Source organism: Suricata suricatta, chromosome 6 (assembly GCF_006229205.1).
Source record: "Suricata suricatta isolate VVHF042 chromosome 6, meerkat_22Aug2017_6uvM2_HiC, whole genome shotgun sequence".
NCBI classification, from domain to species: domain Eukaryota; kingdom Metazoa; phylum Chordata; class Mammalia; order Carnivora; family Herpestidae; genus Suricata; species Suricata suricatta.
In genome coordinates, this window is record NC_043705.1 from 115,009,681 (window position 1) to 115,028,781 (window position 19,101).

Sequence of the window (19,101 nt, forward strand, 5' to 3'; positions counted from 1 at the left end):
AGGTCTGTTTCTGACCCACTCGTCATTGTCGTTGCTATTGGTTTTTCTTGAAAGAATTGTGCATAGTGCTTAAGAGAGAGTTTGTGTATAGGCTCACACAATAGTAAAATGGCCCATTAGTATGTCTCTCCCCAGGACTGGAATTTTCATGAAGATTGATGATATAGCTGACCTGCAGTCTCTCAGAAGTCAACAGGGCATAGCCACTTTCATCTTTGGAGGTTCCAGGCATTTAAAAAAATCAAGAAATAGCAAAACAACTTTCCAAAAACTGTAACCTATTTAAAATACTTAACAGATTTCTACTTTTTCACAAATTAAAATACAATATAGTTATGCTTTTCAAAAGATAAAACTATAGGATTTTCAGAAAAGTGTTAATTCATAGTGTGAAGCAGGCACAAAGATGAAGAGTTGTAGAATGACCATATTTCATTCCTGTCACTGCAGCTCTGGGGTTGAGGCCTTGCTGGTAGAGGAAGCCTCACTTCAGAGGGGCCTCCGCCTCCCCTGGCACCAGCTCCCAAGCCTAGGACAGTAGTTAGTCCATAACAGACATTTAACAAATGTTTGTTGACATTTTTTTTTGAAACCAAACTCTTTTAAGAATGATTAATTTGATTTCTGAAAGTCAAGGTACCAGAATTTGAGTTTTCTATTAGGACTCTTAAAATTCCATTTTACACATGGTTTTGAGACTTTGCTGTGCTCTTACTATAGTTAGTGCATGACTTTCTCTCAGCCTTCCCTACCATGATTCATAATTCTCCTTTGGAAAAGTCTAAGCTGAATTCAAGGACTGTATGTATAATGAGAAAGGGGCAGGGGAACAATTAACACGGAAAATCTCTACCTCAAATTTTGACCCCAGGAGCCCATGTTATTATGGACAAATCCAAGGGATGACTGGATCAGGGAACTCTAGAGTCATCTTCAGTGTATGTTAGAGTAGATAAAACTATGGAATGTGCTAGATACATCCTAGCCATCCCAGGCTCCCCCAGACTAGGAAGACCAACACAAGTCTTTGGGACCGTGGGAATTCCCTGCAATTTAGCTTCTATCCTCTTCTTATTCCACACACTTTAGCCTTGGTCTTGCTGTGTACATAATCCACACGTGTATCTCCAGCTTGATATTCAGCCCCAGGCTGGCGGCTGTTGGGATGCCCCTAGCGTACCTCACAACCACTTCTGATGTACATTAGATTCATTCCCCGCACTGAGGTTATACTCTTGGTTATTGATACCTACATCTACCCGTTAGTAGGATAACTCACAAACCTGAAACACTTTCTTTTTTTCCCCTTCTCTCCCACATGAATATCTAATTGATACATGACCAAGTTCTGTTGATTTTAAACCCTAATAACTCTCAGGCAACTGACTAACAATATTTCTGGAAAGAAGTTTGGCCATTTTTATGGGGAAGATTGAGAGTTTCATATACTTTCACAAGTTGTATAATATTTTTTTAATTGTATTTATTCTGAGAGAGAGAGAGAGAGAGAGAGAGAGAGAGAGAGAGAGAATCCCAAGTAAGCTCTATTGTCAGCACAGAGCCCAGTGTAGCACTCCAACCCACGAACTGTGAGATCATGACCTGAACCAAAATCCAGAATCAGATGCTTAATTCACTGAGCCACCCAGGTTCCACACAATTTGTATAGTACTATGTAAGTCAAGAGTACAGTGAAATCCTCAATTTTAAAGTATATAGATATGAGTATGGGCATGGCAAGAGTGGACGATAAGAAACTGCAGCAACATATCAACACTGGCTGTCTTTTGATGGTAGAGTAAGGGAATATTTTTCTTTTCTTTCTACAAGGTTCAGTATTTTCTAAATGTTTTACACCAGGTATGTGTTATTCAATGTGAGTCCCATGAAGCCAGAAGCAATTTTATTATTCATTTATGGATTTGAAGTTCCCAGAAGTGTCTTATATATAATAGGTGCTTAATAAATATTTGTTTGTTGAATGAGTGAATCTTTATCATATAAAAAGTCATATGAAAAGGATTAGATGTACTAAAATTCCATTTCATCCTCTTCCTGGATTGTATCTTATTTTAGTAGATTGTTCATCCTTTCCTTTCGATCACCTGTGACTAAAATGGTCTGCAGTGGCCATGCCTGCAGAAGTGGTTCCTGGCTCTTGATTTTTTTCCCCAACCTTACAGATATTTGCCCTCTATTCTTTCTTTTCTCCTTTTCTGGCAGACATTGCTAGGCAGACTGGTCCAAAATGAGTTTTCAGAGACATGAAATCAGCATTATGATGGAATAAGAGATTTTTCCTTCATTTTTGTCTACCCTACCGAACAACGTTAATTCAACATCCATCCACAGACAGAAGTGCCGTGTGGGAGCTGTGGGAGGCAGCACCATACACCACAGGAACCAGGAGAGCCCTGCCCCCACGTATGTGAGGCCATAGGCATATACACCTTGGTCCTGAATGTGGACCCTGTGAGGGTCCATGAACCAGCTCTAGCCCCTCAGCTGTGGTCCTGGAGACCCTGGAAAACACTGTCTTACATGATCACCGACGGACAAAAAGAGCCTTTGTGGAAGTCCAGGTTTCTGAAGAAGTTCTAACATGACGTTGGAACAAACAACAGCAAAAAAGAGTTTGTATGTATTGGAGAGAGTAAGGAAACAGTTTGACGTGATCATCATCCCTCCTGAAAGAGCATAGCTTGGGGCCAAGATCTTGGCCTGTGATTTCTCTGGAGTGGGGGTGGGCAGTGAGAGCACGTGAGTGAGCCCTGCCCGCCCCACCAGCCCAGCTGTGCAGAATGCCCAGGAGGCACTCTCCCTGCTGTGGCAGCAAGAACAAGCTTTGGCTAGTGTCTAGGGGGCTAGTGAGCATGCACCTTTCAAATCTGCAGGCCAGAGACCATAAACTTGAGCTTTAGTGCCCCCTGTGGGAAAACGAAGGAGAAGCTGTCAGCACTAGGTCAGCACTAGGCGAGGTTCACTGTAGGATCCAGAGAAGGCACAACAACTTAAGAATTCTGCCACAAGAGGGAGCAGAAAGCATGAAGCAGGTGTACCCTCAGAAGGTCTAAGAGAGCTTCAGAATCTTTAGCATGGCTGACGAGGCATTTCCCCCCAAAAGCAGTTAGTAAAGACTGGAGAAAGTGACTGCCATTTCAGCTGAGAAGACAGCATTGCAAAACGTCAAGGAACCTGAAAAATCAAGAAACATGACACCACCAAAGGATCACACTAATCTTAATCCCATAAGCATGGAAATCTGTGATTTACCTGATGAAGAATTCAAAAATTTAAGGAAGTTCACAGATCTACAAGAAAACACAGAAAGACAATTCAAGGATATCAGGAAAACAATATGTTACCAAATGAGAAGTTTAATAAAGAGATAGAAAACATAAAATGGAACCTAACAGAAATTCTGGAGGAAAAGAATGCAGTGAATAAAGTTTAAAAAATGCAACAGAGAGCACCAACAGCAGAATGAATTAAGCAGAATAAAGACTCTGTGAGGTAGAAAACAGAAGGAGAAATTCAGAGGTAAACAAAAGAGAACAAAGGAAGAATGAAGGTGTTAAGGTGTTATCTTCTCTTGATAGAAGAGAAGCAATGTGCAAATTATTGGAGAATCTGAAGAAGAGGCCGAAAGATCATTTAAAGAAATAATGGTGAACTCCCAAATCTGAAAGAGGGATTTGTCCATCCAAGTTCAGGAAGTTCATAGGACCCCAAACAAATTCAACCTAAAAAGTTGTTCTCCAAGATGCATTTGAATAAAGGTGTCAAAAATCAAAGGCAAAGAGAATCATTAAAGTAATAAAAGAAATAAAACAAAAAGGAGCCCCATAGGCTATCAGCAGATTTTCCAGCACAAATGTTAGAGGTTAGGAGAGTGGAATGATATATTCAAGGTTTTGAAACAAAAATCTGCTAATCAAGAATACTCCAGCTGGTAAAATTAACCTTCAGAAATGAGAGATAAAGATATTCCCAGATAATCAAAGCTGAGGGATTTCATCATCATGAGACCTGTCTTATAAGAAACGCTGGAAGGAGTTCTATAAACTGAAATGAAAGGGCACTCACGAATAACACGAAAAATATGAAAATACACACAAATGCATGGTCATGTTCAGATGCTGTAAAACTGCAATGTGGTGGTATATTAACCACTTACTCTAGTATAAAGGGTAAAATATTAAAAATAGCTATAGGTACAATACAGGCATGTCTCAGAGATACTGCAGGTTTAGGTCCAGACCACCACAATGAGGCAAATATCACAATAAAGTGAGTCAAATGAATTTTTTGGTTTCCCAGTGTATATATAAAGTTATGTTTATACTGTACTATAGTGTATTAAGTGTGCAATAGCATTCTAATATATGTATATATATCTTAATTTAAAAAGACTTTATTGGAAGGGGCACCACGATGGCTCAGTTGGTTAAATGTCCAACTTCAGCTCCAATCATGATCTCATGGTTCCTCAGTTTGAGCCCGGCATTGGGCGAAGGGCCTGCTTGGGATCCTCTCTCCCTCTCTCTCAGCCCCTTCCCCCCACCTCTCAAAATAATAAATAGACTAAAAAAATAATTTACTGGTATGCCTGAGTGGCTCAGTCAGTTAAGCATCTGACTCTTGATTTCAGCTCAGGTTATGATGTCATGGTTCATGGGATGGAGCCCTGTGTTGGGCTCTGCACTAACAATGTGGAACCTGCTTGGGATTCTCTCTCTCTCTCTCTCTCTCTCTCTCTCTCTCTCTCTCTCTCCTCTCTCTCACTCTCTCTCTCTGCCCTTCCTCCACTTGTGTTCCCTCTCTTTACCTCTCTTTAACTCTCTCTTTCTCAAAATAAATAAACTAAAAAAATTTTTTTTAAGTTATTGCTAAAAAATACTATCATCTGAACTTCCAGCAAGTCGTAACTGATCATAGATCACTATAACCAACAATAATGAAAAAGTTTGAAATATTGTGAAGATTACCAAAATATGACAGAGGTGTGAAGTGGGCAAATGCTGTTGGAAAAATGGTACCAACAGACTTGCTGAAGGCAGAGTTGCCACAAACCTTCCATTTGTAAGAAACAGTATCTGTGAAGCACAATGAAGTGAAGGGCTACAAAATGAGGCATGACTGGAATCGGTTAATGAGCGCACAGCACACAAGAAGGAAGGTGTGACATCAGAAACATAAAACAAGGAAGTAAATGGGTAGAGTTTTTGTACGTGAATAAAGTTAACTTGTTCTCAGCAAAAAAACCCTGTTCTAGCTATAAGATGTCTTACATAAGCCTCATGGTAACCAGAAAGCAAAATCTATAGTAGATTCAAGGAGAAAGAGAAAGGAATCAAAGCACATGGCTACAGAAGATCATCAATTCACAAGGAAGGCAGCAAGCGAGATGGGAACAAGGGAAGTACAAGAAAGCCAGCAAGCAATGAGTAAGATTATGTTAGTACGTCTTTCCCTATCAATAGTTACTTACGTAAATGGATTAAATTCTCCAATCAAAAGGATAAAGGGACAGCTGGGTGGCTTAGTCGGTTAAGTGTCTGATGTCAGCTCAGGAAATGATCTCAAGGCTCATGAGTTCAAGCCCCACATAGGGCTCTTTGCTGTTCAGCACAGAGCCTCTTCAGATTCTTTGTCTCTTTTTCTCTCTGACCCTCCACCACTAGTGCTCGCTCGAGCTCTCTCTCTCTCTCTCTCTCTCTCTCTCTCTCTCTCAAAAATAAACTACATTAAAAGAGAAAAATGGTATAGAGAGGTTGGATGGATACAAAAAAACCCCGAGACCCATCTGTATGCTGCCTACCAAAGAGTAACTTCAACTTTAAAGACACACATAAGCTCAAAGCACAGGCTAGAAATAGATACTCCTCCATGCAAATGGCACCAGAAGAGAACAGGACTAGGTATGCTTATACCAGACAAAATAGACTTTGAGCTAAGTGGTAACAAGAGACAAAGACAGTCAGTATATAGTCATAAAGGGTCAATTCATCAGGAAGAGACAATTATATATATATATTATATATTTTATATATATAATATATATATATATAATTGTATAATGCTTGTTGTTGAATATATGGATATATATGTCCATATATTCAACATCAAGCACCTAAGTGCTTGTTTTAATCAAATACTAACAGATCTGAAGAGAAATAGACAGCAATTCAGAAATAGCAGGGGACTTCATTACTCCGCTTTCAACAATGGGATAGATCATCCAGACTGAAAATCACTACAGAAATATTAGACTTCAAATATACTGTAGACCAAATAGACCTTACTGACGTACGCAGAATATTTAATCCAACACTTTATTCTCAAGCACATGTGGCGTATTTTCCAGCACAGATCATATCATAGGTCACAAAATGAGTCTTAGCAAATTTAAGAAGATTGAAGTCCTACTAAATATCTTTCCCAACCACATTGGTATGAAACTAGAAATCAATAAGAGGATTAAAGCTGGAAAATTACCAAATATGTGGAAATTAAACATTACACAACTAAACAACCAACAGATCAAAGAAAATATTAAAAGGGAAATTTTTAAAAAATCTAGAAACAGGGGCGCCTGGGTGGCTCAGTCGGTTAGGCCTCCGACTCGGGCTCAGGTCAGATCTCACGTTCGTGGGTTCGAGCCCCGCATCAGGCTCTGTGCTGACAGCCAGCTCAGAGCCTGGAGCCTGCTTCTGATTCTGTGTCTCCTTCTCTCTCTGCCCCTCCTCCTCTCATGCTCTGTCTCTCTCTGTATTAAAAATAAATAAAACATTTAAAAAAATTAAAAAAAATCTAGAAACAAAAATTAAACGCAACATACCAAAATTTGTAGGGTGCAGCAAAAGCAGTTCTAAGGGCAAGTTTTTTTCTTTTTCTTTTTTAAATAGAAAAAGAATCCAAGAAACAGACTGTGTTTTTTTTTTTTTTAAGTTTATTTATTTGTGCATGCCTGAGTGCAAGCAGGGAAGGAACAGAGAGAAGGAGAGAGAGAATCCTAAGCAGTTTCCATATTCAGCTCAGAGCCCAATGCGGGGCTCAATCTCTGGAACCACCTGAGCCGAAATCAAGAGTCGAACACTTAACCAACTGAGCTGCCCAACTGCCCCATCTAAGGGGAAGTTTACAGTGATAAAATCCTACATTAAGGAAAAATAGGGGCGCCTGGGTGGCTCACTCAGTTAAGCGTCCGGCTTAGGCTCAGGTCATGATCTCATAGTGTGTGGGTTCGAGCCCCGCCTCGGGCTATGTGCTGACAGCTCAGAGCCTGGAGCCTGCTTCAGATTCTGTGTCTCCCTCTCTCTCTGACCCTCCCCTGCTTGTGGTGTCTCTGTCTCTTAAAACTAAATTTAAAAACATTAAAAAGAAAAAAGAAATCTCCTAAATAAGCAATCAAACTCACACCTTAAGGAACTAGAAGAACAAACTAAGCCCATGCTAGCAAAGGAAGGAAATAAAGGACAGAGCAGAAAGAATGAAACAGAGGCCAGGAAAACAACAAAAGAAATCAATGAAATTGAGGGCAGATTTTGTTTTTAAAGATAAGGAAAATTGACAAACTTTTAGCTAGATTAATCAAGAAAAAAGAACACTCAAAATAGAAATGAAAAGGGAACATTACAATTAATACCACAGAAATACAAAGGATCATAAAATATTACTGCAAAGTTGTACACCAATATATTGGATAACCTAGAAGAAATGGATAAATTCCTAGAAACATAAAGCTTACCAAGACTGGCTTAGGAAATTAAAAATCTGATCAAATAATGGGTAAGGAGATGGAATCAGGAATCAAAAACCTCTCAACAAAGAAAAGCCCTAGACCAGATGGTTTCACTGGTGAATTTAAGTAGAATTAACACAAATCCTTCTCAAACTCTTTCAAAAACTTGAGAAGGAGGGAACATTTCCAAACTCATTTTAAGAGGTCAGTATTACCCTGACTCCAAAGCCACATGAGAGCAATATAAGAAAACTACAGGCAATATCCCTGATAAATTAGATGCAAAAATCCTCAACAAATTCTAGCAAACTGAGTTCAACAGCACATTAAGAGGATCATACACCATGATCAGGTGGGACTTATCCCTGGGATACAAGGGTGGCTCGACATACACAAATTAAGAAATGCAGTGTAATGAACCACATTACTTGAATGGAAAGTAAAAATTATTATAACATCTTAATAGTCAGAAAAAGCATTTGAGAAACATCCTTTTATGATAAACACTGTCAACAAATTGTGTATAGAAGGAACATACCATCAATATCCAATAATAAAGACCACATATGACAACAAATTGTGTCATATACCACCAATATCCAATAATAAAGACCACATATGTCAACAAATTGTGTATAGAAGGAACATACCACCAATATCCAATAATAAAGACCACATATGACAAGCCCATGTCAATATGGTACTCAAGGGTGAAACTTTGAAACCGTTTCCTGTAAGATCAGGAAAAAGACAGGGTGCTCACCTTACCATGTGCATCAACATAGCAGTGAAGGTCCCAGCCAGAACAGTGAGGCAAGAGAAAGAAAGAAAGGGCATCTAAATAGGAAAGGAAGAATAAAACTATTTGTTTACAGATGATATGATTATATAAATACAGATATATGTTATAAACATATAATAAATATAAAAATATATATTTATATATTCACATTTATAATATATAAATATATTTATATAATAGAAGTATATTATGTGTAATATATATTTATAATACATAAGTATATATTATATATTATAAATATATAATGTATTTATATATGTATTTATGTGTGTATACATTTTTATATGTGTATTTATCTTATATATATTTGTTATATATATAATATATGTAAGATTGTACCAAAAAACTGTTAGAAGTAATCTACAAACTTAGTAAAGTTACAGAGTACAAAATAAAAATACAGAAATAGGTTGCATTTCTATATACTAACAATGAACTATCTGAAAAAGAAATACAGAAAACAATCCCATTCACAATAGCATCAAAACAAATAAAATATTTATGAAGAAATTTAACTGAGGTGAAAAACCTGTCCACTGAAAACTATAGGAGATTGAAGAAAGAAATTGAAGACACAAATAAAGTTGTCCTGTGTTCATGGATTGGAAGAATTAATATTACTAAAAGATTCATGATACCCAAAGCCTCCTAGAGAGTTAATGCAATCCTTATCAAAATTACAATGGCATTTTTCACAGAAATAGAAGAAACAATCCTAAAATTGGTATGGAACTACAAACAACGTGAAATAACCACAGCAATCCCGAGAAAGAAAAACAAAAACAAAGCTAGAGGCATCGCACCTCCTGATTTCAAACTATACTACAAAGATGTTGTAACCAAAACAGTATGGTACTGGCGTAAAAATGAACCAAGGGAACAGAATTGAGAGCCCAGAAATAAACTCAAATATATACAGTCAACTAATATTTGACAAGGCTGCCAAAAATTCTCAATGGGGAGGGGTGCCTGGGTGGCTCAGTCGGTTAAGTGTCCAACTTCGGCTCAGGTCATGATCTTGTGGTCCCTGAGATCAAGCCCTATGACAGGCTCTGTGCTGACAGTTCAGAGCCTGGAGCCAGTTTCGGATTCTGTGTCTCCCCCTCTTTCTGCCCCACTCCCGCTTGCACTCTGTTTTCTGTTTCTCTCTCAAAACTAAATAAACATTAAAAATTAAAAAAAAAAGAATTCTCAATGGGGAAGGGGTAGTCTGTTTCATAGATGGTGTTGGGAAAACTGGATAAGCACATTCAGAAGAATGAAATTGGATCCCTGTCTTACACCCCTCACAAAAATTAACTCGAAATGGATGAAAGCCTTAAACATAAGACCTGAAACCTTAAAACTTCTAGAAGAAAATAGGAAAAGCTATAGGGGAAAATCTCCTTAACCTCATCTTGCCAATGGTTTTTTGGATATGACACCAGAAGCACAAGTAACAAAAGCAAAAATTAATAAGTAGGAGTATATCAGATAAAAGGCTTCTGCATAGCAAAGGAAACAATCAACAAAATGAAAGGTAACCTACAGAATCTAAGAAAATATTAGCAAAGTATATGTCTTATAAGGGGACAATATCCAACTATATAAAGAACTCTTATGACAGAAAAAAAATCTCAAAAAAGAATCATAGGAACTGAATAGACATTTTCCTAAAGAAGAAATACAAATGGCCAATAGGTGCATGTAAAGACTCCATTATTAATCATCAGGGAAATGCAAACCAGAGGCACAATGAGGTGTCACCTCACAGCTGTTAGAGTGGCTGTCATCAGAAAACAAGAAATAAGTGTTGGTGCGGATGTGGATGTGCATTTGTGGTGGGAGTGTAAACTGGTAGAGCCATTACAGAAAATGGTATGGAGAGTCCTTAAAAAATTAGAACTAGAACTACCATATGATTTATCAATCTCACTTCTGGGTATGTATCCAAAGGAAGTGAAATCAGGATCTCAAAGTGATATCTGAACTCCCATGTTCATTGCAGCATTATTCACAACAGCCAAGATATAGAAAGAACTTAAGTGTCCTTCAAAAGGTGAACGGATAAGATACGGTGTATTATGTACAAATACTATTCAACCATGAAAAAGAAGGAAGCCCTGCCATTTGCAACAACATGGATGGAATTTGAGGGCATTATATTACTTTTTAAAGTACTTTTTAATGTTTATTTTTGAGAAAGAGAGAGAGCACAAGTCAGGGAAAGGCAGAGAGAGAGAGAGACAGAGAGAGAGAGAGACAGAGAGACAGAGGATGAGAAGCAGGCTCCCAGCCAACAGGCAGCAGGGAGCCTGATCCTGGGCCCAAACTCCCAAACTGTGAGATCATGACCTGAGCTGAAGTTTGGATACTGAAAGGACTGAGCCCCTCCGGAGCCTCATGAGGACATTATATAAGACAAAATAAGTCAGGTGGAGATGATAAATATTGTATGGTCTTATTTACATGTGGAATCTAAAAAAGATAGACACAGAATTGAATGATGGTTGCCAGGGCCTGGGGGGCAGGGAGAGATACAGAGATGTCAGTCAACAAGTACAGCGTCCAGTTAGAAATGAAAACGTTCTGGGGCACCTGGGTGGCTCAGTCGGTTAAGCGTCGGACTTTGGCTCAAGTCATGATCTCCTTGTTCATGGGTTGGAGCCTGCACGAGATCCTGTCCCCTCTCTCTTTGCCCCTCCCCTGCTCGCTCGCTCGCTCGCTCTCTGTCTCTCTCTCTCTCAAAACCAAATAAGCATTAAAAAATCATTTAAAAAGAAATGAGAAAGTTTTGGGGATCTAATTTGCAGCACTGTGACTATAGTTAACAACATTATATTGTATACTGAAACTTGCTAAGGGTAAATATTAAGTGTTCTCACCACGAAAAAGAAATGATAATTACACAAGGTAAGGGAACTGTTAATTAAGGCTATGGTAGTAATCATTTTGCAATATACAAGTCAAATCAATATCTTGTACACCTTAAACTGACACAATGTTGTATGTCAATTACAGCTCAATAAAACTTGAAAAACCAAAGCAAAATGAGTTTTCAAGTCCACTTTTTTGGGAGGAATGCAGTATCGCCCCCTAGAGGCTGTATTCAGAATTGCAACGTTGATCAAACCTCAAGGCAGTGTAGCATTTGGCTCCTGCAAGTTCCAGGTTCCTGTGAACCAGGAGGTCCTGCTGACGCCCTGCGTGCTGCTGCCCCCTAGTGGTGAGCGGGCAGGCACAGGCCTCACAGCTTTTCTCTAAGGCTGAGGGGGTGCGAAACTTCCTGGCAGGAGGTTACTAAACGCTGAAATTGGCTGGGCTATTGAAACCTGCCACAGTCGACCGTCCTCCCTTCAAAACTCGGGAAATGATGGAATCAGGGAGGAGGAATCGTCAGGCCCTGCACTAGGAGGGGGGCGAAGATGTGGTTCTTCAGCGGAGCTGCAGGATCAGTCAATGCCATTCCCCACTTGTGTATGCAAACTGAACCCACGCACGGGAAGAGGGCAGGGTGCATCTCCCCGAGTGACCCAGCGCCAAATTGCCTCTTTATTTTTATTTTCCTTTTTTCTTTTCCAAATGAATTCAGATGACTGTTGGTTTGCAGGGACATGATCTCGTCCATCACACTCTAGTTTGCCTCTCAATTCTACAGGTGTGTTGGTTGTTTGATTTAGTTTTGGGGTGTTTGTTTTTGCTTCCCAGCCCTATGTTTTGAAAGAGGACTTCCACTACCCCCATTTTGACCTCAGTCTATACTTTGTAATTGATTGAGTTCTTCTTTCCAGCATATCTCTTAACCCAGGCCAAAAGACTCTGTGGGCAAAGCATCCTGTGATGGGAACTGAAATTACCCCCTCAAGCCCTAACGACTGCCCTGTGCCAGCAAGTCCTCCTGTGATCGACCCCAGGATGACTGATCTCACTTTTACTGCCCACCGGCACATACTTAGCAAACTTTGTCTCACATTTTCCTTATATAACCCTATAATAGTTTCAGCACTTTGGACACAGTCTTTGTGACATTAGCCCACTGTCTTATCAGTGTTGGCCTCACTGAAATACATTTCTTTCTTGTATCACCACCGCAGGTCTCTCTGCCTTTGGATTTTATCAGCTGGGCCGAACCCCGTCTGTCTGGGACCCCAGAGCCAGGTGCTTTTGCACCCCTGCGTCCCACTTACGGTTTCCTTGTCTCTCATTTTTTTTCTTTTTTCACCTTATTTTTCTCCCTCAATTCACCTGATGTGATAGTTCTAAGCCTCTGTGCCATCTTCTTTTCCAAGTCTACAACCGACTCATTCAGCCTCGAAGGGTTGTGGCATAAATGCTGCTGTGTTCAAGATGAGCCCATGGGGGGCTAGGGCTCAGTCAGGTAAGTGTCTGACTCTTGATTTTGCTGAGGTCATGAGCTTATAGAGCCCCCGCCCCATCATGCTCCGTGCTAACAGCACAAAACCTGCTAGGATTCCATCTCTCTCCCTCTGTCTCTTCCTCTCTGCCCCCGCCCCGCTTGTGCATGCATACTTCCTCTCCCTCAAAATAAATAAACTTTAAATATTAAAATAATAATAAAATGAGCCTATATTCTTCCCTGTTCTCTTTATCATTTCTCTCTGCCCCTGAGTCCCCTGTCATGGGAAAGGATAAATTCCATGATATAAAGGCCATTTACAGTGATGTAAATGGAGCGGGATGACCAACAGCCCAATGGAACATAATATTGAGCCTAAAAACAGCTCTGCACAATCTGGAAACCACGTGTCTCATAGACTATAAACAGCACTGTTTGTGAGACATACCCTGATTCTCAATATGCTAAAATAAGAAAAATTTTACAGTTTCTCTGCCTATAATCAATACCTAATCTTCTATGGCACTCCCACTCCTTCCCCCCCCCCATCTTCACATCCTATTGCTTTCCATGATTGGATGTTCTTTTTGCACCGCTTGAGTTCAGAACCCTGCCCAGTGGGCAGGTAGCCTTCAAGATGGCCCTTGATCACTGTCTCCTGGTATTCATGTCTGTCTTCCAATCTTCCGGTGAGTGTGGGCTGGACCTGGTGATTTCCTTCCAGATATTGCTGGGTGGATTCCAAAGCTGAGTCAGGCTTTTTTGAAGCTGAGCACTGGAAGTTGGTCAGATAGCTCTGCTCCTCACAGCGGGGCACCGAGTCCTTCTATTCAAGGGAGAACTGAATGGTTAGTATCAAACTAATCAAATATACCAGAAAACCAGGTGTTCATACTGGTACTTGAAACCAACAAAATATTTATTGATCACCACTGGTTGTTGCCATTTCATACTTTTTCTCTGCAAATTGATAAAGGAAAAGAATTAAGCATTTATTCAGTCATTGCCATATGAATTGTATTGTAGTCTAAGAAAACAATTGGTGAGAGAAAGTACATATTTATAGTAGACATCTATTAATAATAAATGAAGGTGAGTGATAGGATGAAGTAGTAGTCATTTTGCAACCCCCCACAAACTATAAGGTAATAATCATTAACAAATGCTAATGCTGCTAATTCGCACATTAATGGGAGCATCTGTAACAGAAGGATCACACCCATATCACCTAAATCCAGCTACAATTCTTCATCTCACTGTAAGATATTATGTGCCTTTTAATTAGCAGGGAAACGGCGTCATTTATGAAGTATTTTTGCCTATAAAATTCAAACTAAATCTAACGAGTATCAAGATTTTATGCTCATAGAACATTTAACACAGAAAGGTATCAGTCAAATCCAGGAAGTAGAAAATTCTACAGGATAAATTACCTACATTTTTCAACAATAAAAGGCAAGAAAAAGGGCCTTGGAAAATTGCCACAAATAAAAAAAATTATGAGGCAAATCAATGACATGTAATGTGTGGATCTTCTTTGAAACCTGATTTAAAGAAATCAATTGAAAAAAGGACATTTTTAAGACGGGGTGCAATTTGAACACATACTGATTATACAATACTAAAATTATTGTTAGAACCATGCGATGTAATAATAGCAACACGATTATGAAGAAAGTCCTGGTGTGTTTTAGGTAGATACTGTAGTAGTAACAGAGTGAATGATACAATGTCTATTATTTGCTTTAGGATACTCTGGGGGGAAAATGTGAGGCCCAGGTGAAATAAGATTGCCAAACATTGAAAATAGTTAAAACTTGGGTGATGGAGAGGCACCTGGGTGGCTCAGTTGGTTAAGTGCTGACTTCGGCTCAGGTCATCATCTCACCGTTCATGAGTTCAAGCCCCACATCAGACTCTGTGCTGACAGCTCAGAGCCTGGAGCCTGCTTTGGATGCTGTGTCTCCTTCTCTTTCCCCCTCTCTGTCTGTCTCTCTCTCTCAAAAATAAAACAAACATAAAAATTTTTTTTTAAACCTGGTTGATGGCTACATTAAGATTCATTAAACTATTTTTCTCCATGGGCATACTTGGATTTCTCCATAATAAAAATTTTAAATAAAAATTTAAAACTTAGAACCTATCAGAAGGTGTCCAAGATGTTAAATATAAGTCCGTCAAGACTTAATGATATAGTTTATCTGTGTGTATATGAAAGACACATTCCAAACATACTTAAAAATTGGTTGACCTCCCAATGTCAGATTCAGCAAACATCCAACATGAATGTGCTTTATTCATTCATATGCACGTACTAAGCATCCAAATTTTTTCTGAACTTCAGAGCCTTAGTTAATCAACAGAGAGTTTTGGTCAATGTTTACCATCGAGTATGAGAGCACAGACACCTCTTTGTTCCTGAAATATTATTACACATTTTGCAATGACAAAATGGTACCTTGTTGGTAATGATGTGGAGGAGACAGACACCATTGCTGGTTCTCCAGGTAGTGACTTCTCACCTGGTGCACCCATTACACAGGCCAGCTGTGCCTTCCTTCTCCCTTGGATTTCAGCTGTCACTGGGTTCAAACAATTCTGACTTGGCTTCCCCCTTCTAACATCCCAGGCAGGGTTCTATTCTGTGTATCTTTGGTCCAGATCTTCACCTCAGCTGTGAGAATCCTAAATTGCTCCCTTAAACCTTTCAACTAGCTACAGCTTTCAGTCTGCCATTTTTACTGTCGATTGTTTGATTTTTCTGTGGTTAGTATTTAGTATTTCTCATTTAGTATTTCTACCATAGCCTATGTTTCCCCCCTGCAGTTAAACAAACAATAAAAGGCCGGTTTCGTGTTTGGAATATATCTTTCTGGAAATGCTCACAGCAATGGCTGTGTTCTCTTGACTGTGTCTTTGCTCTCTCCCTAGGAGGTGAGGTCTGAAAGCTACAGTCAGTTCTTTGTCTTGGTGTTGTGTGTCTCCCATTAGAGCACCTGGAACAGAGAAGGATATCAACATTTGCTTCCTAAGTGTTGGGGATAATTATGGTAAGATGAATATCTAGTTGAGGAAATCTATAATGTATCCACAGATGCTTTTGTCAACAGACATAGATGAAGAGGGACATATTACAATGCAATACACCATAGACATGACATACTCAGAGAAAACATAATCCATTTGGAGAAAGAAAGTCCCCTCAAAGGCAGTATTTAACATTTGTTCTCATTGAAATTACAATCCTATCCCTGAAAATATTGAGAATGATGATAATCACAATAATTGAGAAAATTAAATTCATGGACGGGCATGCTTGCATGGCTCCAGCCAGCTTGTAATGAGCCGTGATTTGGCCCCATTTCAGAGATGACAAAAGGAGGCCTAGAGAGCAGAGATAACCTGCCAGGGTCACTCATCTAGAAAGGGGTGGAACTTCCCTTCATCCAAGCAGTCCAGTCTCTGTGGCTTCTGAGGGAAGCTCTGGTCCAAACACAGTCTGGGGTCCTTGGAGTTGAGAGATCATCAGAGAAGGCAGCACTGGGAAGTGACAGTCCAATGTAAGAACTGGGTCACCACCCTTGCAACCTCCTTCCCGTCACAAATTCTCTTGTCTCTCCCCCCATTCAGTGTTCTGCTTGGAGACCTAGGCTTCTGTTTCCATTCCAACCCTACAAACCAACATCCCCTCAAACAGTTTTCTTTCTCAGGTGCACTAGTCTTTTTTTTTTTTTTTTTTTTAATTGTCAAATCCAATTCAATGTATCCCGAAGAGAATCTGACCCTGGATAATTTCATCCAGGATGATTGGGTTTTATGTGAATATCATCAGGTCTTCCGATGCAATTATCTGGTGTGAGCTGGACGTGACATTGCAACCCTTTCCAGGCTGTGAGCAGGGGGTCTGGGATCCTGAAGCTCAGGCCACCCCGGAGCTCAGCCGCTCCCTTTCTCTTGGGACCTGGGAGGACTCTCTTGGGACCGCCAACACTTCCCCTGGGAAACATGCTTTCCAGACCCGTGGGCGTCTGCGCTGGCGCTGCTCCCGTAACGGCCACTTACAGCGCCTGGAAGGCCTGACCCGGGACGTCCGCCCCACCGCCCACCCCGGAAAACCCACTAGGAACCAGAGGCGTCCGCAGGTCAGCCGGACGCCATCGAGGAGCCTCCCGCGGCGCGGTCGCCTCTCTCCGGGACCCACGACAGGAGCCCGAGGCCACTGACGGTGGGGACCCTTCAGAGGGTCGCCCCGTTCCTGACCGCGGGAGCAACACCGCGCGTCCCAAGGCACTGGATCCGAAGCGCTGTGGCCCAGACGCCCCCGGGCACCCAGGAGCCCTGACATTTCTGCCGAGACCCTTCTCCGCACACCCTCCGCGCACCGAAGGCGTTACGGTAACACCAGCGCGTTTGCACGATGACCACGGACCCAGACTTGTCTTCAGAATCCTTGGATAATCTTTCCGCTCCTCGGTGACCAAGAACCTTGCCCAGGTCTTTCTTTCTCCTGTGTGTCCCCGGTTTGTCCGCTAGGGGAGCACAAGGCGCAGGGCGCGGGCGGCCGGTGACGGTTCCCTGCGCCGGACCCTCGGCCCGGGGTACTGCGTGGCGCTGGGTGGGCCCCGCAGCCTGGCGCTCGGCCTCCCGGACTCGGCTCCGCGCCCCCGCCGCAGGGCCCCGGCGGTTCCCGACCGCGATCCGTCCCCGAAGCCCTCCAGGTCTCCTTGGGTGGCTCCGCCCCGCCCCCACCTCCTCGCCCAGCCCCTCTCCAGACTCACCCAGTTCAGGGATCCTCGGGCACCAACCAGAGCCCAAGTGTCCCTTACCCACAGCCCGTCCCCCGACTCTCTGCAACCTTTTCGCCCAGCGCCTGCCAGCGTCCCCCGAGCTGACCTGCCTCGAGGTGGCTGAGGTGCAAGGCGAAGGCCGTCGGGACCTAGACAAGTGACCTGGGAAACCAGCCACTCTGCTGAGAGCGGATGATTTTGGGACGCCGAGTGGACGTGCTTATCTGCAACACGAACCTCAAGGAGGTGGCATTCCCGAGGTGCCGTAACCCACAATGCCAGAGGGACTTGAATTCGAGTTTCCACCCCATCCAGGATGTGGGAGGGAGCTCTCTCTCCCTTGAAAAGAACAATGCTTAACAATGTGCAGTGATGTCGGGCTCAGCACTTGCGTCCCCTTGAGAATTCCCCAACTAGAGGGGTTCTAACACACATCTGCCCCGCTCCCGAGGTTTCTGAGACGCTATTGTGAACCTGTCAATTTTCTAGTTACAAAATATCTGTATATAAGTATGTAACACAGAAATGGAACAATAATATATATACCTTTATGTAGCTAGCTTTTGCCTAGAAAATGAACTTTCTCAATTTCATTTACCCTAGATACATGTTTTTATTTTTATTTTATTATTATTATTTTTTTCAGAGAGAGAGAGAGAGACAGCAAGCAGGGGAAGGTCAGAGGAGACGGAGACACAGAATCTGAAGCAGCCTCCAGGCTCTGAGCTAGCTGTCAGCACAGAGCCCAATGCATGGTTAGAACCCACGAACCGTGAGATTATGACCTAAGCCGAAGCCGGATGCTTAACCGACTGAGCCACCCAGACACCCCTCAAATTCTTGATAAAATGGCTTATTTCTCTCTTTTTAAAAATTATTTATTTTTGAGAGAGAGAGAGCACACGTATAAGCTGGGAAGAGGTGGGGAAAAGGGGGAGACACAATTTGAAGCTAACTCCAGTCTCCAAGCTGTCAGCGCAGAGCCCAATGAGGGCTAGAACTCATGAACCAGGAGATCATCACTTAAGTGGAAGTCAGAAGCTTAACCAGCTGAGAAACCCAGGAACCCCTAAAGTGACTTATTTCATTCTTGATGGGAGGATATGTAAGAAAGGAAAGATGTAACGTTTCTTTTTTTTTTTAATGTTTATTTATTATTGAGACAGAAACAGAGCATGAGTTGGGGAGGGGCAGAGAGAAGGGGAGACACCAACCAAAGCAGGCTCCAGGTTTTGGGCTGTCAGCACAGAGTCTGACAAGGGGCTTGAACCCATGAACCACTAGCTCATGACCTGAGCCGAAGTCAGATGCTTAACCAACTGAGCCGCCCAGGTGCCCCAAGATGTAATGTTTCAAGATGAAATATTGAGAAAAATTGTTTTCTTTAAAGTTTATGGTTTTATCTAAAAACTCATGATCAATAGGAAACATT